The sequence below is a fragment of the Ornithodoros turicata genome, chromosome 9 (assembly GCF_037126465.1).
Source record: "Ornithodoros turicata isolate Travis chromosome 9, ASM3712646v1, whole genome shotgun sequence".
Lineage (NCBI taxonomy): Eukaryota > Metazoa > Arthropoda > Arachnida > Ixodida > Argasidae > Ornithodoros > Ornithodoros turicata.
The window spans coordinates 4,123,993-4,145,457 of NC_088209.1; the positions used below are offsets into that span (position 1 = coordinate 4,123,993).

Genomic DNA, 21,465 nt, shown 5'->3' on the forward strand with positions numbered 1-21,465 from the left:
AAAAACGCTCGTCCTATCCTACAGATAGCAATGCAAACGCGACTGCCCTTATTTTTTAAACCACTATTTCACGCAATAGTACATAAATGTATCACTCGTGCCACACGAAAAGGCAAACACTTACTTGTCAAGTGGGGTCCCAGGGCGTGCGCGCGCCCGCGCACACACACCACACACACACACACTAACATTTTCACACTCACAAACACAAAGTCTATTTTCACAACCACATAAATCCATATTATTCCTCAGGTCAATAATTATCCTGCCATCGCCAAAAGACGGCACAGACATGTATGCTTACGCAAGACAATCGGTCCTCGTTCCGGATGTAATAGGATATCGCCATTCGGCCGGCGCGAACCAATAAAGAAAGGAATGCATGTTCGCTACGAAGAAAACGGTGCCGTGCTTCTACGCAGCGATCATTATACAGACGCGTAAATGTGAACATCATTCGCTACACACTATAGCTCTCATCATTTTTAAACCAAACCGTGTTCATAGGTCTTCACTAAATAGGTGAGCCGATAATGACTCCAAATAAAATCAAATAAAATAATCATTCCAGCATCGCTGGCTGCAAGCTTGGGTACCCAACAGAGCAGCGCGCTCCTATAAACACGCCTTGGGCTGACCTTACACACCCGAAGCCTTTTCTGAATACATTCTGCCGGCGCTGGATAATTGTTCGAATATTGTTGATATTCGAACCCTATTCGTATTCGAAAATTTGATAATCGAGAAATTCGAATATTCGAAAATTTCGAATAATAGAGCACAAGCGCCAGCATTCCCGCTAAAATGAACAGAATTCCAGGTATTCGGATTAATTTTGCGAAAATTCCACGTTTGGCACGTCCTTAGCGCGATTTCCAATTGGAATCGGACCGCTGAAAGTTGCGTCTGGCGGTGGATAGTCTTGGAGGTATTCGGGCTTGAGAATATCGATCCCGACTGTTTGCTCTCTACCGTTGACGAAGATACGGAAAGTCTTACCACCGTGGGCGATGACGCGGCAGGGGCTTCTAAGGAACGGTGCACGGGGGGCGAACGTAGAAATACGTTGGTGGCGGAGGCGAGGTCTCGGGGTACATAGAATGGGCGTCCGACGGATTTTCGTACCGGGAGAGGCCGAAGTTGGGAGAGGGTGGACTGAGTCGGGCGAGGAAGTCGCAGGGGCGAGTCCAAGTGGTCTCGAGGGGGAAGAAGCAGCTGCCCGTTGGCGGCGGGATGATAGGCGGTTGTGACCTGGTCGATACCTGCGGACCGATTCGTCGTCGTCGAAGGCTACCGGCATGCAATGAGTGACGCTACACGTTTGGGCCTTGTACACAAAGCCACAATCAAGTACTGGGCCGCAGGCCGGGTATGACGGCCAATTGATTGCAAAGAGGGCCATGAATTGCTTGGAAGTACGGACAGCGTAGATCATGCAATGATGTAAACACTCGTAATATGGTTGTAATTCCCTATTTCCAGGCAGTTGCGCACAACATCCTTGCTGTTGATGTTTTTTCTTTTTTTTTTAATTCCTCCGCTAGATTGCGGCTTCGGCTGGGTCTTCGGAACTGGTGGATCACTTACGGGATTGTAAAGGTTACCAGCCTTGCTTCAAGGATACTACCATGCTTGCGAGGGAACGCTACACATACCGAATGTTGTTTCGGGAATCCTGTGTCTGAGAACGCGCGTATGTAGTCTTCCGTGTCTCTTCACGGATCTACGCCATCTGGCCCGCACCTTTTTTTTTCTTTTTTTTCGTACGTGCAACGGAGCTTTCCTCCCTCTGATGTCACAGAGAACAAGGTGAAAGCTTTGTGAAAAGGAGTTGCTCGAAAAGTGTACCGAAAGGCATATTCCATACTAGAACATACGCGCGCATTGCTGGCGCAGATTCGTAGCGGCGGTGAGAGGGTAGGAGCACAGTGTCACATTGGGGGTGAAGGAAAGAGGCGTTTCCGAAGATGGGCAATGAACAACATAATGATTTTTTTGCGGGCGATTGGATTTTTGTTTGAAAACTGCTCCGGTATCGGGTGAACCAAGAGATATATGAAAAACTGATATATATTTTATATATGTTAGCACTTAGTTGGAACGCCCTTTATAGCTTTTGGACGACACTCAGTTGAATTGCTGAAAGTTAATTAGAAGCCTTAGCTTAAAAGCCTTAGAAGCCTTCAGCATATGCTATACTGCAATTGATTTCATCTCGGAAAAAGTTGTTCTCGCTCAGCTGGGACATCCTGTATAGCGCAAAGTCGTTGCGAATGTCATTCTCGGTGTGGTGCATGGCCATCAAAAGTTGACGGGTTATTGGTTTTCCGCGCTTGTGACGGCTGCGATAAGACCCGCCTAAGACACTGCAGCCTGGGACGCGCGTACGACGGCGTAGTAAGCAGTCGAAAGCCGATTGACAAAGCTATCGAAGTGGAAAGGTTGACCACTTTGCCGAGAGACTTGCTCATTACCTGTCACGGGTCAAACAGCCAACGGGTCCGACGGTAGCGATGACGAAGATCATCGGCAATTGTATTATTACTTACTATACGCGCTCTCGGTCTTTCGGCAGCTAACCTTGGTAATACTGAACTTGCTCAAGGTTATAGCGCGCTATTCACGGTACAGCGCACAGTCTGTCTGTAGGAGTTTTTCATTTGCGTCATCGTCGGCAGAGACTAAGCGACAGCTAAAATGACGTTGATCCACATGAGAACGCTGTAGACAACCTATTACAACCCCCTGTGCGCGGTGCTCATGAATTTCATACGGTCCTTCACAATCCGCCTTCGGCCTCCTCCTTCCAGTCCACGAGCCTCCTTCGGATGACTGAAAAGCCTTTGGCAGGAAAGCCTTACATTCATTCATGACTGAAGCAAGTGATGGGACTCACAGTAAGACTGTCACGTCTTCATTTCTGGGCGTCCACTTGTTGGAAAGGGTGGCATTTAGCACGCCAAACGCCCTGATCCTTTCCGAGATCAGCCTTGCTGACTCACCGATGGTCTTGAAAGGAGGGGTATGCACCTCGATAAGCAATACAAAAGTGTAGCACAGTAATTTGGAAAGCGCCTCAATTCCGCTGCGGAAGTGGTAGCACTGCTCGTCGTTCCAATTTCGTCCTTATTGCTAAACTAACGCTTTATATGTTTTATGTTTTATATTCGAACCATAATCCTGCTTCGATTTCCCTCCCCATTATTCTATTTCCTGCTCTTTGTCGTGCTCACTCGGCCATATATGGCCATACTTTCCATAAGGAGAACACTAACCGTTTCGCAAAACATTCGGTTAACTGGGTACACGCCATAGACTCCATTTTCATTGGCAAGGTACATTTTGTACGTAAGTAAATTTCCAGTTGCGTCCTGATTTGTTCAAAACAGGGGAGGCGTCTATCTGGGACAGGCATAATATGTCTCAGATAGGCGCCTCGTCCCATTTTCAACAAATGAATGCATAGAATGGAATGCATGCTAGGAGCGTGCTATGTGGTGAAGTTCTGTTTTAACAGTGTACCTGCCATTCTACCTGAGATTGCACGAATTTTGCGTTCTTAGCCCTTCCCTTTCCCTTTCCCTCACCCTTTCCCTTTTTTTCCCTTTACCTCACGATGGTTTCCCTTTCAGTTCCCTTCCTCTGTACATTTGAGGCTACGCATTAGTAACGTAACGCTTAAAAGGCAAGCGAGCTAGTGTTATACACCGTAATTAAACGTGAACACTGATTAGAAGATCGCCATTGTCTTGGATGGGCACCCACACGCAACTAGCTCATTGCCATGCAGTTCTATGCCTCGCTGAATTGTTAGAGCCTGAATAAATGCATTTCCGAGTGCGAGTTTACCTCCACTCGGACGTCTTCCCTCTCAGATAGCTTCTTGACGATCCCACACATTTGATGTCAGTGCTTCAATGTAGCCATCGCTCCGATGGCTACAGATGGCTACATCGCTACATCCATGTAACGATGGCAACTGTTTAGGAGAGCGACTTACCGGAAGGCGAAATCGAGGCCGTGCTTTGTCTTCGCAGCATTCGCGCTCTCTTTCGGAAACTGTCGAACGTTTCTTTCCCGTTGGAACCCAAGTACCTGAGACCGTTCGATGTCATGTCTACTATGAAGAAAATAACTTGACACACCCCATCCGGCGGGGATACGGGACGTTGGAGTTCGCTTGAGAGCGAGCATATCAGGTATCCTGTAATAAATACCGTTACAATGGATGCCGGGCCATGTTTCCAAGCTATAGGAATGTGCAAGTCTTACCTGGTGAATATTCGAGGTGGCGAGCTGCAAAAATGGAAAGAAAGAAGAAGAACGAACATACCTAGCCACACCTGGTGATCGTAACTGGAATGATTGCTGAGTGATTGCTCTTACACGAGGTTTGGAATTCAATGGCTATTTGTTATTCGTGCATGTTGCCACTATGGACGCACATGCGTACCACGCGCAGAAATCTTCCTGACACTAAACAAGGCGGTCTTTTCCGGTCTTAGATTTGAAAGTCCCATCCCTGCGCTGCAGCACTTGAGGGATCCACTGCGCGAGTGTCAGTGATGAGCCGGACAGCACTGCCCTAGGCGGCAGCAGTAGCAGAGTTGCAACGACACCAGCAGTCCCATAGCACTGGACGAGAACAGCAGGAGAAATATCCTGCTGTGATGTGCACCATAGGGGTGACATCAACTCTCAAACGAATGCTTTTTGCAAAACTGTCATAGGTCGGCAGGGCATCGAGCTCATCGATGATCAACAGCGATCAAATGAATAATTTCTACGGAATAGTTTCTGAGGAAAAAAAAATCGAGAAGATCCGGCCGTGTTTGCACGCGTATATCTCCTGAATTTTAGATATTGTAGTGATTTTTTTAAATGCTTTAGCATGCCTACAGGCCAGGAGTCAGAGTGCAAATTTTGGCGCGCTGGGGCAACGCACAGTGCTATAAAAAATGGCGAACATGCTCTCTCGCGCAGTTTTGTTCCAACTTCTACACGTGATTTCTCCGGCTGTACATGTTCCTCATTACCATATTTGGTGTCAGTTCGCTCAGCGTTTAACGCTCTTTCATCCACATCATTATATTATATATATATATATATATATATATATAATATATATATATACGAGGGGGGACCCAAAAGAAAACGGAATTGTCCTCGTGAGGGCGGATCCCTTGTAATACAGGCTTCCACCACTAGGTGAGAGTTTTACGAACTGTTTTGCATCAGTGCACAAGATGGCGTTGTTGTGCAACGCTGCGTTTGGCTTCAGTGAATTCTATTGTTAGACCCCTTCAATGCGTTTGCCTATTTCGCGATGGCTGATTTGCACGAACAACGTGCGGCAGTGAAATTTTGTTTCCTGTTGGGCAAAAACGCATCAGAAACGGCAGTTATGCGACAGACGGCTTACAAGGAGGCTGCTTTGAGCAAAACACAAGTGTAGGAATTGATTTCTCGATTTAAACGAAGAGAAATGTCGATTGACGAACAACCTCGTTCCAGACGGACTTCGACCAGCCACACTGAATTAAATGTCGACAGAATTCGTCAAGCCCTCTTGCAAGACCGCAGTCGGACCATTGATGAGCTTGTGGAGTTGGCAGGGATGTTGTAGAGCTCATGTCAGCGAATTTTATCGAACGATTTGCACGTGAAACGAGCTGCAGCGAAATTTGGCCTCGACTGCTCACGTCCGAACAGAGAGAGCTGAACATGCCTGCCTGCCGTGCGTTAAAGGACCAGTTGGAGACGGACTCCGACTTTCTTTCTAAAATCATAACAGGAGACGAATCTTGGTGCTGCAGTTACGAACCCGAAACGAAACAGCATTCTAGTCAATGGAAAACAGCCAGTTCACCACGTCCCAAGAAAGGACAACCAGCGAAGTCGCACGTCAGGACAATGGTGATCTGTTTCTTTGATGTGAGGGGCTTCTGCACTTGGAATTTGTTCCGCCGGGTGAAACGGTCAACCAAAGCTCTTATTTGGAAGTTTTAAGAAGGTTGCGCCAAGATCTACGGAAGAAACGTCCCCAGCTGTGGCATTCAGGTGACTGGTTCTTTCACCATGACAACGGACCTGCCCACACCACGCTGAGTGTTCAGCAGTTTTTTACCAAAAATGGAATGACCCCTGTGCACGACCCAGCCTACTCATCTGATCTCGCCCCCTGTGACCTTTTTCTGTTCCTCTGGATGAAGAAAGTCTTCAAAGGGAAACATTTTGCCGATGTCGAAGAAGTGAAACAGAAAACGGCACAATCACTAAAAAGCATCAACGTCGACGAGTTCCAAAACTGTTTTGAGCAGTGGAAAAAACGTCTGGACAGGTGCATTGCATCAAAGGGAGATCACTTTGAAGGCGGCAGCCCAGCGGACCAGCTGGCAGCCCCATTCCTCATTATGGGGGATTTTAACGCACACAGCCGTTTGTGGGGATGTTCAGATTTGGACTCGAGGGGCAGACTTCCTGAGGATTTACTCCTCCGCCACTCCATCACACTCCTGAACACAACACAACCAACATACTGCAGCACATCAACACGGACATTCTCTGCATTGGACCTTTCCATCTGTAGTGCGACCATTGCACAAGATCTGCAGTGGCACGTGATCCAAAACCCCTATGGCAGTGACCATTTTCCAACTTGGGTCGAGTATCAGTGTGATGATGATGCTGTGCTGTGTACGCGAAAACCCCGCTGGAGGCTGCAGGATGCGAACTGGGCGGGGTTCAGCGTGCTGGCTGACCTGACCCTACACAACACTGACAACATGAGTATCGACGAGGCCAACGAATTCATAACAAACACGATAATACATGCTGCTACACAATCCATATCCAAGACGTCGTCCTCTCTGCCCAAGCGTTCAAAGCCTTGGTGGAACGACGACTGTAAACGGACGCGCAAGGAACAACAAAAGGCGTGGGCTCGTTTGCGTCGATACCCGACAGTTGAAAACATGATCCAATACAAAAGGAAGCGTGCTGCAGCCAAACGCACAAGGGAGGAGACCAAGCGCAACTCGTGGAAGGAGTTTGTGGGTACATTGAACTCGCGAACTCCAGCCAAGGTTGTGTGGGACCGTATCAATAAGATCTCCGGGAAATACAAAGGGTTTACAGTGCCTTGTCTTTCGCAGAATGGCGTTCCCTGTACGTCCTTGGAGGAACAGGCTAAAGTACTTGGCGGACACTTTGAACACGTGTCTAGCTCCCCGCATTACAGCCAGCGTTTCCTGTCACACAAAACCGCTGCTGAAAAACGCATCATTAAACAACCTAAACAAGATACAGCACCTTACAATGAACGCACATGAACTTCAGAGAGCCTTACAGGCAAGAAAGAACACTGCACCTGGCCCTGACGGCATACACTATGACATGTTGCGGCATTTAACACCCCGGTCGCAACAAATCTTACTCCACTTTTTTAACCGTGTGTGGAGAGAAGGAACTCTTCCGTTGTCCTGGAAGCTAGCCGAAGTGGTTCCGGTTCTCAAGCCAGGGAAAGACCCGTCTGCTGCTATTAGTTATCGCCCCATCGCATTAACCAGCTGCCTTGGGAAGACTTTCGAGCGCATGGTAAATGCAAGGCTCGTATATGTTTTGGAAGAGGCAGGCATCTTTGACAAACACCAAAGCGGTTTTCGTTCCGGCCGGAGCACCCAGGACAACCTACTCCACCTAGAATCACAAATCAGAGAGGCTTTTGTTCGAGGGCAGTTCTGCGTATCCGTGTTTTTTGATCTCGAAAAGGCGTACGATACCACATGGCGCTTCGGGATTCTGCAAGATCTACACGCATGTGGTATCACAGGGTGCATGTACAGGTGCATCGATAATTTCCTCAGAGATAGAAAGTTTCGTGTCAGTCTGGGCTCAACTTTATCTAACGTCTTTGTACAAGAGAACGGGGTTCCACAGGGGTCCGTGCTGAGCGTTACGCTATTCGTTGTGAAAATGAACTCGATAGCCAGAGCCATCCCACCTGGCGTCCAGTACTCCCTGTACGTAGACGATGTCCAGGTTTCCTACTCGGCATCAAATCTTTCAAAAGCTGAGAGGCAGGTGCAGCTCACGATCAACCGTCTATTTAAGTGGGCTGATGAAAACGGCTTCAGGTTTTCCGCGCAAAAGACAGCGTGTGTTGTCTTTACTGGGAAGCGAGGCACATTTGCTGAGCCCTCGCTGCTCCTCGGTGGCAACACACTACCAGTTTCTGATGAGCAAAAATTTCTGGGGGCAAACCAGCAGCAAAACCGCAAGCAGCAAAAGCAGCAAAACCGCAAGGTGGCTTCACAGCATGCTTCCGCGCATTGCGTGCAGCCAACTTTAAGGCACAACGTCTGGTAGGCTACCTAGCCGATTTGATTTTTTTATATGTGCTTTCGTTATTTTTTAAAAGATAATACAGACTCGATGAAGTGTTTGTTTGTTTGTTAGTATGTGTCTGTCACCTTCGTAGCGTTGTTCAAGCTTTATTTTCTTTGCAAAAATTCAGACTTTATGGTATTAAGCTGTTCGAGTAGAAGTGACTTTCCGTGCTCGCTTAAGATAGATTGTGTATCCCTGTCCTGTGCTTTCTTCACGCAGGGCCAATGTAAATGAGTATTTAGCATTATGCAATAATTATCTGATAGCAGAAATGGGTGTCTTTGTCACAGTTTATTAGCGTGTGCGTCGTTATTTTATTTATTTTTTTCTCTTATAGCTATGCGAGCAAAAGTGCGTGTAATATTTCGCTGCTCTTTTCTTATTTTCTCTACTTTTTATGTAGAAGAAAGCCTCCTGCGTAAAAGCTGAATAGTATTCTACCAGTGGAAGTGGGGTTGTTTGTTTGATTTTGTTGGGTGTTCGATATCTTGACGAAGTAAGCAGAGCTTAATTTTGCAGGTTTTTGAGCAGAAATGCTGGTATCTGAGCACGGAGTACAAATTTCTATATTTCTCTGCTCCCTAAGAAAATTTGTACGTCGTTTTCCAAGCAGACCGCGTTTAATTTACGCAAAATAGAAAAATGAAGTTGTGTATGCTCTATGATGATCCGCCGCAGGCTTAGGCCTTTTCCCCGATCACCAGTGTTTTCGCATTCGATGTCGCATGTCCAGACTTGTTCAGTAGTGTTGCAATTTTTACCCTTCGCTAATATCTTGTTGCCGCCGTCTTGTGTTAGACGTTGAGCTTCGTAGCGATGTGCAGTAACGCTACGATTATTCCTGAGCGCTCCGTGTGTTTAATGCGTTGTCCTCTGTGCTTGCATGCGTGTGCTTTTTTTCCTGATTTGTGACGTCATTGTGGCATGTCTGGACTTGTTTAGCAGTGTTGCAGTTTTACCCGCTGCTAGTATGTTGTTGGTGTCATGTTGTGCTAGCCGTCGAGTTTCGTTGCGATAAGCGTTGATTCTCCGGTTATTTCTGAGCGGTTCGACTAAAGCCTTTTCCCTGCTCACTTATGGAAATTTGTGTATCCCTGTCCTGTGCTTTCTTTACGCAAGGGTAATGCGGCTGTGTATGTGGCATTATCAGATACCAGACATGAGTGTCTTTTTCTTGGTTTGTTGGCATATGCTTCAGGTTTTTTGAGTCAAGCACAAGTGCGCGCAATTTTTCGCTGCTCTCTTCCTCAGATCACCGATTTTACGGAGAAGAAAGTCGCATGGTACAGCTGAGAAGAGGGTTTCTCTGATTGTTTGTTTGATTTTGTTGGGTGTTCGACATGTTGAGGAAGTCAGCTGTTAAAGGTATCCGTGAAGAAATGCTTGCATCTGAGCGCAGAATAGAAATTCCTGAAGCACGGCATCCTCAGTGTAAATTAATTATTTTGGATGTGAGTCTGCTTCCCTGCATGACAAGGCTGAAATGGGAAGAGAGAAAAAATTGGAGCGCTTCATTAATAGCGATCCAAGTAATAGGACAATTATAGTTTCTATAGAAAGTAGAATTTTAATGGACTCCTAAAATTATAGTTTTGTAGTAGTGTTTCTAAACTGCAATGCAATAATCATTAATATGGTAAGAATGCCATCATGTTCCCGTAAAGGCGTTCTGTCTTGTGCTTTCGCGCCTTTTTGCTCGCAGGTGTAGCCTCAGACAACGAATGTATGAGCATAGAAAGGGTCATGTATTACATAAGCCTGGAGGTGATGTTGAGTGGTCTCACTTATTATTTTAAAAGAGCAGTGGCAGTTTACTGTAATTCTAATGACCATGATGAGCCTTTGGGGTGAAAATCGTTAATATGCGGGGTGCTTTTTTGTTGAATTTTAATGAGAGAATGAATGTCATTAAGAGTAGGACAAAGGAAATCATCTTGCGATTCAATAATTAATAGGAGTCTTTGCCGCTGTCTTCTTCAGACAGGATGTGATGACGTCACGCAGTCTGTAGCAATGCGTTGACTGTTACTGAAAAAAGTGTAGCAAAATGGTGTGTATTCCCCTGGACGGATTTATGATGAGCACTGTTTTTGAACAAGAGGAGTGCGTGTGCTTGGAAATAGTTTGATGCTGGTTTTCTTCTTTGTTTCTTTTCGCTTTTCCCCCCTTGTTGTCTGACAAACATGCACTGACATTCCTGGGCTTGTTCTGACATGCTTTCCTTCTACATGTAGCTTTTTTCTTTTTGAAGAGAAACATTCTTGACGATAGTGCTGCCTTGAATGGGAATAGTGCTATTCTTAATACTTTTGTGATTCATTTAGTTCAGAGAGTAACCGCGAGGGGGACAGGTGTGTGACTTTATTCAGGAGGAACAAAGCGTCATTATTTACTTAGCTGCATGGCTCTCGGCTGGGATGGACATGTCTTGCTGCTGAACCATTATTTTTTCCCTGTACAGTAGGACTTTGGGAATGAAATGCTACAATCGCCTCTTTTCTATGGTGCTCTTCTGCAATAGTTCCCTATGCAATCATTATAGTAGAATAAAGGAAATAATCTTGGGATAGTGATTCAATAAATAACAGGTCCCATGTCTAGAGCGTACGCTCTAGACATGGGACAATGTCTAGATTGACCAAAGGAGTATTAGTGGAAAAAACAGGGTAGCCCTGAGACAATAGGATGACGTCACGACCAATGAGAACGGCCAGCAGGGGGCGCAGGAATGCTCTTCTCTCTTAGCCTCGCGACCAATGAGAATGGCCAGCAGGGGGCGCAGGAATGCTCTTCACTCTTAGCCTCTCGGAGGTGGTCGCCCCAGAGGGCGCTAGGAGCGCGTATGCGTAGCGGCCGCGGAGCGGCGCCCCAGTCAGTTTCTCTCCGGCTGTCGCGGAAAGCAGACGTGCGCTCCCCGCGCTCGCTCAGTTTCTGGCTGGCTGTCACGGAGAGCAGTCGCATCGGTCTGCGCTCCTGCTGTGGTGAGGTGATTTGTTGTGTAACTAATGCTTTCGCCAACTTTGTTCCCGCTTTGTTTGCGATTTTCGTGCCCGTGCACGTCGGGTGCTGGTTGCTGTTGTCTGGGCATTCCCGCCATTTTCTATCATCTGCCTTGGGACCGGGAGTAGCGCTGGCGTGACTCTTAATAATTTTGTTGTGAGATTAGTTGAGAAAGTAACCGCTAGGGGGTGCAGCTGTGGGGTTTTATACAGGAGAAAAAAACCATTACAAGTCAGTTCTCTGCCTGGCTGTCGGATAGAGCAGTCGCGTCGTTCTGCGCTCCTGTTGTGGTGGGATCATTTGTTGTGTAACTAATTCTATTTTCTTGTTAGCTATTGATGGTTTGCATATTTACTCTTGCTTTCCCAGCCTCTGTATTACGAGTGTTTTTCTCCTTGCATGTCCAGAGCTGTCCTAACTTGCCCAGACATGCCATGATGACGTCACAGCTGACGTCACAGGATGTCCGGAACTTGTGGTCATAGCTGCGATGCTTTGCAACCTGCCTCTGTGCTCCGTCGCCCAGCGACGGTCAGCGCCCGTTCCGGGCCGCTTTCTTCACAATGACGTCGTTGATCTTCAACTAAACTCCTTCTCTCCACTCTATCTCTATCTCTTTTTTTATTTTTTATGGACTCTCATAGTGCACAACGCTCGGGTGGTCTGGACACGAGTTAGACGTTCCCCAATTAGTGTGGTGGCTCCCTGGAGGGTGCTGATTAATGTGGGGGTTCCCAATTAGCTCTAATTGCTAATTAATGGCGTCCAGAAGCCTTGTAGCGTTGTGCACTGTGAGAGTCCAGTACTTACTACTGATCACCACACGGTCGCTCGAACCATTGATGAAGGGCTAAAGTAATCTCAGCGCGTGCTATAGACCTAACCATTTCAGCTCGGCCGTGCGCTGGAAACAGAAAAGATTACCAAAAGAGCGACGGTGACGTCGATATCTCCGCCCTCACTTTACGTCACAGAAGAACGTCATACGCGATTGTGGCACACCCTTACCGCCGCATGTTTCACGATCTTTGTTTTTTTTTCCTTCCTTTCGTTCCTCATGTGTTCGCAGTCGCTTGCCCCATCAGTCCTTTCATACTGCTGGACACAGCTCTTGCCCTTCCCCGGTACGATAAGCGCTGATATGTGGTGGCGATGCGCGAAACTCTTCGCAAGCAAAAAAGAAAAACAAAAACAAATAGAAATCGTTTTTCTGTGACGTTAAGTGAGGGCGGAGATATCGACGTCACTGTCGCTCTTTTTGCGGTCACCTTGTGTGTCCATTGGACGCCCAAGGTGAACTACTTAGGTCTCTAGCACACTGTCATTCGTCAGTGGTTCGAGTGAATCATGTGGTGATCATGCTTTAATATTACAATTGCAATGTGCTCCCTAAAGTAATACCTATCAAGTTAATTGAAATATATGTGAATTACTCCCCTAACTTAGCAAAAATTTGGCTTCCTAGTAGCAACCCCATCGAGTAATCCAATGACAAAAGTAAAACCGCTCTAGGGCAACTCCCCTTTTTATGAAAATATGTTGCAGATAAAAGGAAACACCCTGTATGTGTGTGTGTGAAGGTACAAAATAATCGGGGTTTGTGGCCACTTTCTCGTTTCTCCATTTGGGTGTTAACCCCCTTTCACAACTGACATCAGGCTGTTCTTCAAAGCATGATTAAGACAAAAGAAGTATTTTCCGCTCATACGCCGCAGCATTTTTGAACACAAACTTGACAACGAATGTCTCCATTTGGCGTCTAAGTAGTCTAAGTCAACATGTTTGTGCAATGCTCCGACAGCCATCGCTCCTGTTGCAACACCTGTCATGCATGTCACCTGACTCCCCGGCGAAACGTGTTCTCGCCCCACGCTCTTGGCGCTCGTGCGCCAGGCAGAGCATGGGTCTCAGTGCTCCCGCATTGAGCATTCCAGTGCGTTATGCGGCTCTCTACCTGAATGACACTGCTGAAGGAGTTTTTGCCGCATGCGTCAGATGCACACTGGTGATATTTTGTGCATACGTGTGACGCACCAAAAATTCTCACGGTTGTCGCCAGTATGCACAAAAAGAAGGCCGTAAAACATACGGAAGGCTAAGTGAAAAAATGTGAAGTAGTTCTAGCCCGCGGTAACCTAACTACTGTAATTAATTACTTGTAGTTTAACTACTAGTTGCAACTACCATACAGTAGCTTAACTAGTAGTTTAACCACGAGGAGTTAACTACTGCACATCCCTGCAATTTAGGAACACTAACGGACGAGGAGAAAGGGAACCACACAGACAACTGAAGTGTATTGTAGATAAAGTACAAGCAGACGTAGGCACACAAACTGGTAACCGTGTATTCACACGAGCGTGTTTTCAGACGGCGCAGCGACTGAAGGAGCGAGAGGGTAAATGATAAGGCGCTGAGGCTACGCCCTTCTGGAATGCCTACACAGATAGTGTTCTAATGTGCTGTCAGCTCAGATGCCGGGGATAACGTTCGCGCTGCGGTTGAAGGTTGCAGCATTAATTTTATGCGCCGCACGAAAGAAAGCGGAAATTGGTGGCTTTTGCTGTTCTCATTGACGATAGTGAATGCTGCCATGAAAAGAAGTGGTTAAGGACGATATGGACGAAAGAATGGGTGTTGAGCAAAGAGCGCGGTCTGCAAAATAGCCTTCTACGGGAGCTACGACACGAGGACCCATGTGCCTACCGCAAGGTTTTGAGAATGGATGCTGCCGCTTTTGAATACATTCTGCTCCGCATAGCAAAGCGCATAAGGAGAGTATAGAGACGAATATGCGGGACATTATACAAGCCAGTGATCGTTTTTCTGTAACCCATCTGCAACAGGTTCCTTCGAATTATGTGCGCTTAAACATGCCTCTAAATGCATAAAGCGTTCGTAAATAAGACTGAGCGGGAAAGAGTGTAGGAGAGAGTGCTATGAAGGCTGTGTGTCTTCGTTTTCTACCGTGATTCCGCTGCAGTGTGACGGTGATGAGTGTGATGTAAAGCAGAGACGGCTGTGGCGTAAAGGTCGCACCTTTAGAACACAGTAAAAACAGCTTCATCGCATAGCACACTCTGCGCCAACCATTGCCGCGAATGATAGGGCGCACTTCTGATGGGAAGACAGAGTGGGGCGTACACCTTTTTGTCTCAATGGTGTGTGTGGTAGTTCTGCCGCACGTTCTGCTAAAGCAAGAAACCTTGTCCTCTTTCGGCAGAAGGCAGGTCTTGCTCAAAGACCCTTCTAACAGTTTGCTCCCCCCGACGAACTCATGCACCCTCTACGCACCTCCTCTGTCCTCCATCCGGCTTGCTAAAGTCGTGACGACGCCCACTTCTGTGTGGAAAACAACGGCGAGCCGATCCTGCCATAACCCCCCCCCCCCCCTCCCTTGTGTCAATTCGGATATATGATAAGTGACACAAAAGCCGTTCGCACTCCTCTCTCTTCGAATCAGAAACGATGACCCTATCGCTCCTGGTCATGGTTGGAGCATAGCCTGCTATGCCCTGAAGTTCAGTTTTTAGAGCGCAGAAATTGGATATAAAATTATGGAACAAAACGAAATTTACAAATTCGCACATTTTGCATATCGCGTTGTATAAGAAGCTCCCCCAATGAATAATTACGAAATAATGCCATGGCAAAGCGAGACGCTACAACGTAAGTTCGTCAATATGTTGCATTTTTAGCACTAGCTTTATTCAGATTTAAAACACGTTACTTTGAAGCGCTGTGGCAGTTCCCAAACTTTGTGGCCGCGATGGATGGCAAACACGCAAAAATAGATTTGGCGGCGTGAAACAAGAACTGAACGCGTGGGCAAGGGAGAGGGTGGAGAGGGCAACTAACAAAAGTAGCAGACGAAGAAGTGGGCGGGGCGTTGGGTACTTCAACCGCAGCGCCACTGCGTTACGGCGAATATTACATAGCACCTTCATTACAAGTTCTCCTCGTTCTGACGAATGAAATACTATTTTTGGTATATTTATGGCAATTTACAACTTAGCTCGAATAAAATAAGCATTGCTTCTCCAAAAACAGCATTTCTCGGCGACGAAATGTCGCTGCTCAAATGGACCAGGAAGTCGCGCCATGACCAGACGCGACAGCGACAAATTCTGCAGCGCGTCGCGTGTCGCTTGCTATGGGGTGCGTGCTTTAGAGTAGGCCTCCTCGGGAATACATATATTCAACGACGTTTTTTTTTTCAAATTTAAAAATTTCAAATTTCAAATTTATTGTCAGCCTTAAGTGACGCACACTGTATAATAAAGGCATGCAGAACCGCTGTATAAAATGATATAGGGTGTCCCAGAAAACGTGTCATTGAATTATAATAAAACAACTGCGCCAACTAGAATCATGCGGTCAGCGGCATTTGTTCTTATTATGTTTTTCCCATCTCCTGATGTGAATGGCATGTATCGTAAGTTTAATTATGCAAATATTTGCGAACTGAACTCGGAAATTTGCGAAGTAAAGATCACTTTTTTACTGCATCAGTATGAGGAGCGTGTCGAATTCACGCAAATTCATGATAATTGACAGGGATATTCACGAGCAGACCTGTGAGGTAATAACAAGTAATTGAATTACTGCAATTAATAACTTCCTTAGTAATTAATTACTTCCGGAATTACAGTAGGTTTTATGTCTTTGTAACTGTAATTGAATTACTTTTACAAGTAACGCGTAACGCATTTTGAATTACTTTCGGAATGACTTTGAACGCTATCTGGGAAGGCCCAATGTTTAAATAAACGCGTTTTCTGTTTTAGATGATTGAAGAGGAGCACACTAAACGCAGCGTAGCGCTCGCTGCTATGGAAGAAAAATACGCCCTAGATATGGAAAAGGTAAACTGAAAGCTGCCTCATTTTTTGACATGCATCAGGGCTCTGGTACAACACACATCGTTATGACATGTTTTACCTTCCGCAGATGAGAAAGTCTATGGAAACTGCAGCAAGGCATGGTAGGATCGCTGCTGCACTACATGGTATCCCAGTGTTGGGCCCACTTGTAGGAGGAATATATACACTGTCGACTTCTCCATGTAAGTATCTGCATGAGAACGACGTACTGAAATGTTTTCATGCTCATCAATGTGGATATCGTCTGTTATGTTAGTAGCTAGTAGCAATGTCTACGACGAACGGCAAATGCTTTAAACACAAGCAGCACTTTGGCGAGAGGGCAATCCCCTGTCTCTTGGAATGAAGAACTGCTCTTATGCTCTTTATGTAGCCAGCTTAAAATTACCCCACAAGGACGCCTTCTAATATGAGGCCTCTTGTGGAACCAACAAAATCTACTAAATGAAAATTGACTGAACCCGAAGATGCAGACGATCACAAACACTGTCTCGATTATCCCCAGTTGCATTTTGACAATTATTCAACCTCTACTACGTTGCGCGCTGCGTTGCGCTATGTTAGCCGTTGTACGGATCATGTATCGGTATTTCGTATCACCGGGGCGATCATTTCATACGGACCATGTGTTGGGACCATCGGGAGTGTTGTACGAATGTGTGCACATTAGAAAAACGCGAACGTCTTGATAAGCGATGACAGGTAACGTAAATGAAGGAAAGATAAAGTAAATACGAAAGTGCAAAATATGCAAACATAAGAAACGCCTAGAAAGTGTTTGTCTTGCAGCTTAAATAACGTGCCAGTGATTTACTACTTTTCCGCTCCGGCAATCAGTCCACACAATCTCTTCCAATTTAACTTACACACATTTATGATTTTTGCATTATCTGTGAACATTTTAATAGGTATGTCAGACAGATTGTCGGCTCCATGTAAAATCAAGCAGGAAGGTCACGTCAATCGCGGATTTTGCACATTGGTCAATTGTTGTCGCTGATGAGTTTTTGTGCGAAATAAATTACGATGATCGGGGCGCGAAATCAAAGTTTGTCGTTTCTACTTTTTCGCGCGTTTGCGTATAGGATAAGCGTTTCTTTTCGACATTGTCTAACCATTATTTTATATATGCTTGCAATGAACTTCATTATAAAATTATGCACAGGAGGCATTGGTGAAACAGGAAACAGAAATTCTGAACATGGGTATCGCAAAATTATATACCCAGTCGGAAGAGTCACTCCTAATGCTGTGTTTGGCCCGTATTGGCACATCAATTGTCCATCACTGCTGTTCCATTTGAAGTCGTTGCTGTGGTTGGGTTGAAGCTTTACATCAGCAAACTACCCAGAGTTTTCCCGAAAATCTGAGATTCCCCCAAAGGGGCTTAATTGGATTTCATTGATCTGTCATTGTGAGGTAGATGAGTTGCATTAAGGGGACGGTAGCATTCGAAAGCCCTTTAGTACGATTTCTTCCACTGCTTCACCAGATGACGTATCGGTTCGGTGTGCCGTTCGAATTCGAACTGAATTCCATGGACACGCCTTACGACGAAAGTGCTCAACAACGGTCAGGTTCATTTACAGTATGTACAAAGCAACGACATACGGCTTACGACATGCTGATCCAGAATTCGGCTGGCTGAAGGAAATATTCAGGCCGATCAAGGCCTTCTCGTGGCGAATTCCTCCGCTCGACATCTTTGCAAAATTACCTACACAAGCTTATAAAGGCTAAAAGTAACAATTGCCCAGAAGTTTGTCCCAATAGAGGCGCTCGAGAAAATGACGGAACCAAACTCTTAACTGGCTAATTGAACTATGTTGGTCACATGCATGCTGAACACGTCGGAGGCTACCCTCAAGGTGATTTTCATCTGATAATCTTGTCTGCATTCTTGAACACGTCGTGGTGTCGTCAGTGCTTCCGACTTAGGGTTACCCAAATGAAAAACACACAAACAAAAAAAGCGGGGCGAACAGGTCGCTATCACCTCTACTCGTACACGGCAAGGGGGCTACATGTCTCCGACTCATTACACAATACAATGGTGCACTCAATGAACATGGCCTGAGACGGTTGCTGGCTTCGGGTTTAGATATATGTACAGCTCTTACCTCACCCTCCTCAAACTCGTTGAGATGCACTATTGTATTACAAAGACTAAATAACTAAGGGTTGTGGGACCTTAAGCTGTAGCAGTCTCATTAGAAAAGAAAGAAAACACCGAAGCTCGTTTCCCAGTCACTCAAAAGGAGAATGTTCACAAATGTAGGCGGAATCCTACGGCTAAAAAAACAAGAAACAAAAAACTCTGCATATGTTAGCTACACATGGGTGTCAGGTGTAACAAGAACAAGCTCACAGCCATGGTAGGTAATGACATAAGGAAGAAACTGATCACACAAAAGAAAAATCGACCTAATGCAAAGGTGTGCGATAGCAGCTCTAAAGTTCGAATTAATCCGAACATAAAAGTGTTTTGCAACCTATCCTGACTCGAACCGCAACTGCGACAAAGCGAGTGCGTTATCATGTGCGTGTGTGTTACCTCTGCAGTGAAAAATATTTACATTACACCTCTGCAGTGCCAGTGCCGAGCGTCAAGTTTACATCCCTGGGGTGTCGTGCAAGATAGATAGGCAAGAGGGTTGTAATCGGATATCACGGTAATATTTGCACCAAATATCCAACCACCGAACTTGTTTTTAAGAGCCCAGCGAACCGCAAACGGCCCGCGTTCGAACGCCCCTCAATGAATCTGTGTTTCCGAGAATCTGTGCCTCGGGAAAAGCGATAGAGACTTCTGTGCCTTTATCACCTATTCTGGCGGAGCAGGCGCCAACCACGTAGGCTGGTGCGTTCGTGTAAACCGGTATGGTCACTCGGGGTTTCGCGTGGCAAGACTGACCTTTAAAGGACGATGCCCGACGCGACGTCGTGAACGGACGACGGAAATAGATGTGCATTTCCGGCGTTGAGACAGGATAGACGTCGAACCAAAGAACTTGCCATGCCGAACTTCTTTCACGACGTCGCCGAGCACTCACGAGAACGATGTACCGGCGACCAATCAGGTGACACAGAAAGGCAACGCCTCCTTATTTTTCGTCTGCTTTTGACGACGGAATGCCACTGTGGTGGGAACATGAAAATCGTGCGCTCTGACGGGGCGGTGGAAATGCACATCTATTTACGCCGTCCGTTCACGACGCCGCGTCGGGCGTCGCCAAGTGAGAACTGGCCCTAACTAGTCTTGAAAGGATGCTTCCGCATCGTCGTTCCTTCGTGTCACGATGATGCGAAATCTTCCTTTCAGTTTTGTTCGGGATCCTTTTCCCAATCAGCCGCGTTAAACCTTGTAGGCGTGGCCCTCCATAATCTAGACCGTAGTAGTCTCGATGTAGCGATAAGGAAACTACAGCCATGTCAAAGCAACACGCATGCTGGCAACCCTGTAAATCAATAATACATATAGCGACAGTTCAACTTTATGCACGCTACTCCGGAATATGACCGGGTACATAACGTGACGTAGTGCTCTACATTTGTGACCGGAAACACCGGAGAACTAGAAATAATCGCGATAGCGACGCTATTAACGGCAGCAAAGATTGTGTGCGCACCACCGATTGAGCGACGGCACACTGAGAGAGCGGGTCACAGCGAGGGAAAGGCGAAAAAGCATCCGCATCTGGGACGGGACTCCGCTGGACAGATGCATATCTTGCGTTTTTGCTCCTGTCATACTGCAGCACGCTGCGGTTTCTGGTTTCCGGATTTCAGACCTCAGAACTAATTATTATCCATTTAAACATGAATTATGAATACATGAATTATTATTATGAAACATGGAATTATCCATTTAAACAACCGACATATTTTATTAATGAACGTATCTAATTACGAAACCCTGATATGGAGTCGAGGCTGCTGTCGAAACAACAACATGCTCACTCGTTGAGGAGCACCCTTATTAACTGCCCCTGTATTTGCATCAACTGCAATACGAATACCTAAAACTAGCTATACCTCGATGAATAAAAAGTTAAAATGAATATCAACTATAACAATAATAGTCAATTGTTTGTCTTTTTGGCACTATACTGTGCAGCCCTTGTCTCATTGCGAAGTTTCTTCGCAACACGTAGTTTGTCTGGATTTCAATGTTCTTTGTTCTTCTTTCAGGAGGTCACTGAGGAAAGCTGCGCCGCTTATTGACGATTCGGGGTTACCAGGCCATGCTTTGTGCAGAAAATTGTATGAAGAAATACCCAAGCAGAAATAGTATTTTGGTTAAAGCTTGGACACATATTCTGTAACTGGGACAGATACTGCTAATGAATGATACTAATGATGCTAATACATGTTTGTGTCGTCCCTAAGTGTGGTCTGCCTCGGCCAAATCTCGTTGTTTAAGATACTGCTAACGCCAGTTGTTCAACTGGAACCTCGGTCGAATGGGTTCAATATTGACATGCTCACATTGAAGAATGGCATTGCCACGGTGCTTGCCATACGGCAAATGTTTACCAGAATTTCATTACCTTTTACTCTCAGCATCCTGAGTCACTTGGACACCAATCAGCACAGAGCTTCGAGAAGCCACTCGCCAAGCATTGTTTGAAATTTACATTATAGCACACGTGCCTGTAACTCGTTACATCCAGAAATAAAACTCAAGACCAATTTTTCTTTGTTTAAAAGTTATTGAAACTACATATACTTTCTTCAGATGAGCATGCTTAAGTTACTTGATATTGTATGCCATAAGTTACTAGATATCTGCATTTAGTTCGCTTCCAATAGATTGCTATTGTGGAATGTTCAAGAGACGGTTCTCACACGGCTCCTTTGGTCATCGTCCCTCTCATCGGCACCTACCAGGTGTCTGCCTACACCTTGCTCGATGAGCATCCTATAGTTTAGTATTCACCCACCAATTGGATGTACTGTGTAAGTCAGAAATTTTAGCGTAATCACTCAAAAGGAGTAAATCGACAGTTCCGTAGCGGACTAGTCAGGACAAGATCTTATTACCATTTCAAGCAATAGTATGCTTAAGCTCCACGTGGGCTGCAATAAATATGGTCCAGCCCATAGGCTTGGTGTTTTCGATGAACTATGAAATGATGAGTGAAATACGACATACCAAACAACAACCCAAGAAAACAACAAAGTGCTACACAAA

At 45.9% G+C, this 21,465-nt stretch overlaps 1 long non-coding RNA gene across 1 annotated transcript; it reads left to right on the forward strand.

The window, feature by feature from the left end:
* The first annotated feature begins 16,179 nt into the window (after positions 1-16,179).
* LOC135369267 (uncharacterized) lies at positions 16,180-20,608 on the forward strand. The gene is made up of 3 exons (XR_010415039.1): positions 16,180-16,253; positions 16,339-16,453; positions 20,463-20,608. It is a non-coding gene; the product is annotated as an uncharacterized LOC135369267 (long non-coding RNA).
* Positions 20,609-21,465: the final 857 nt, after the last annotated feature.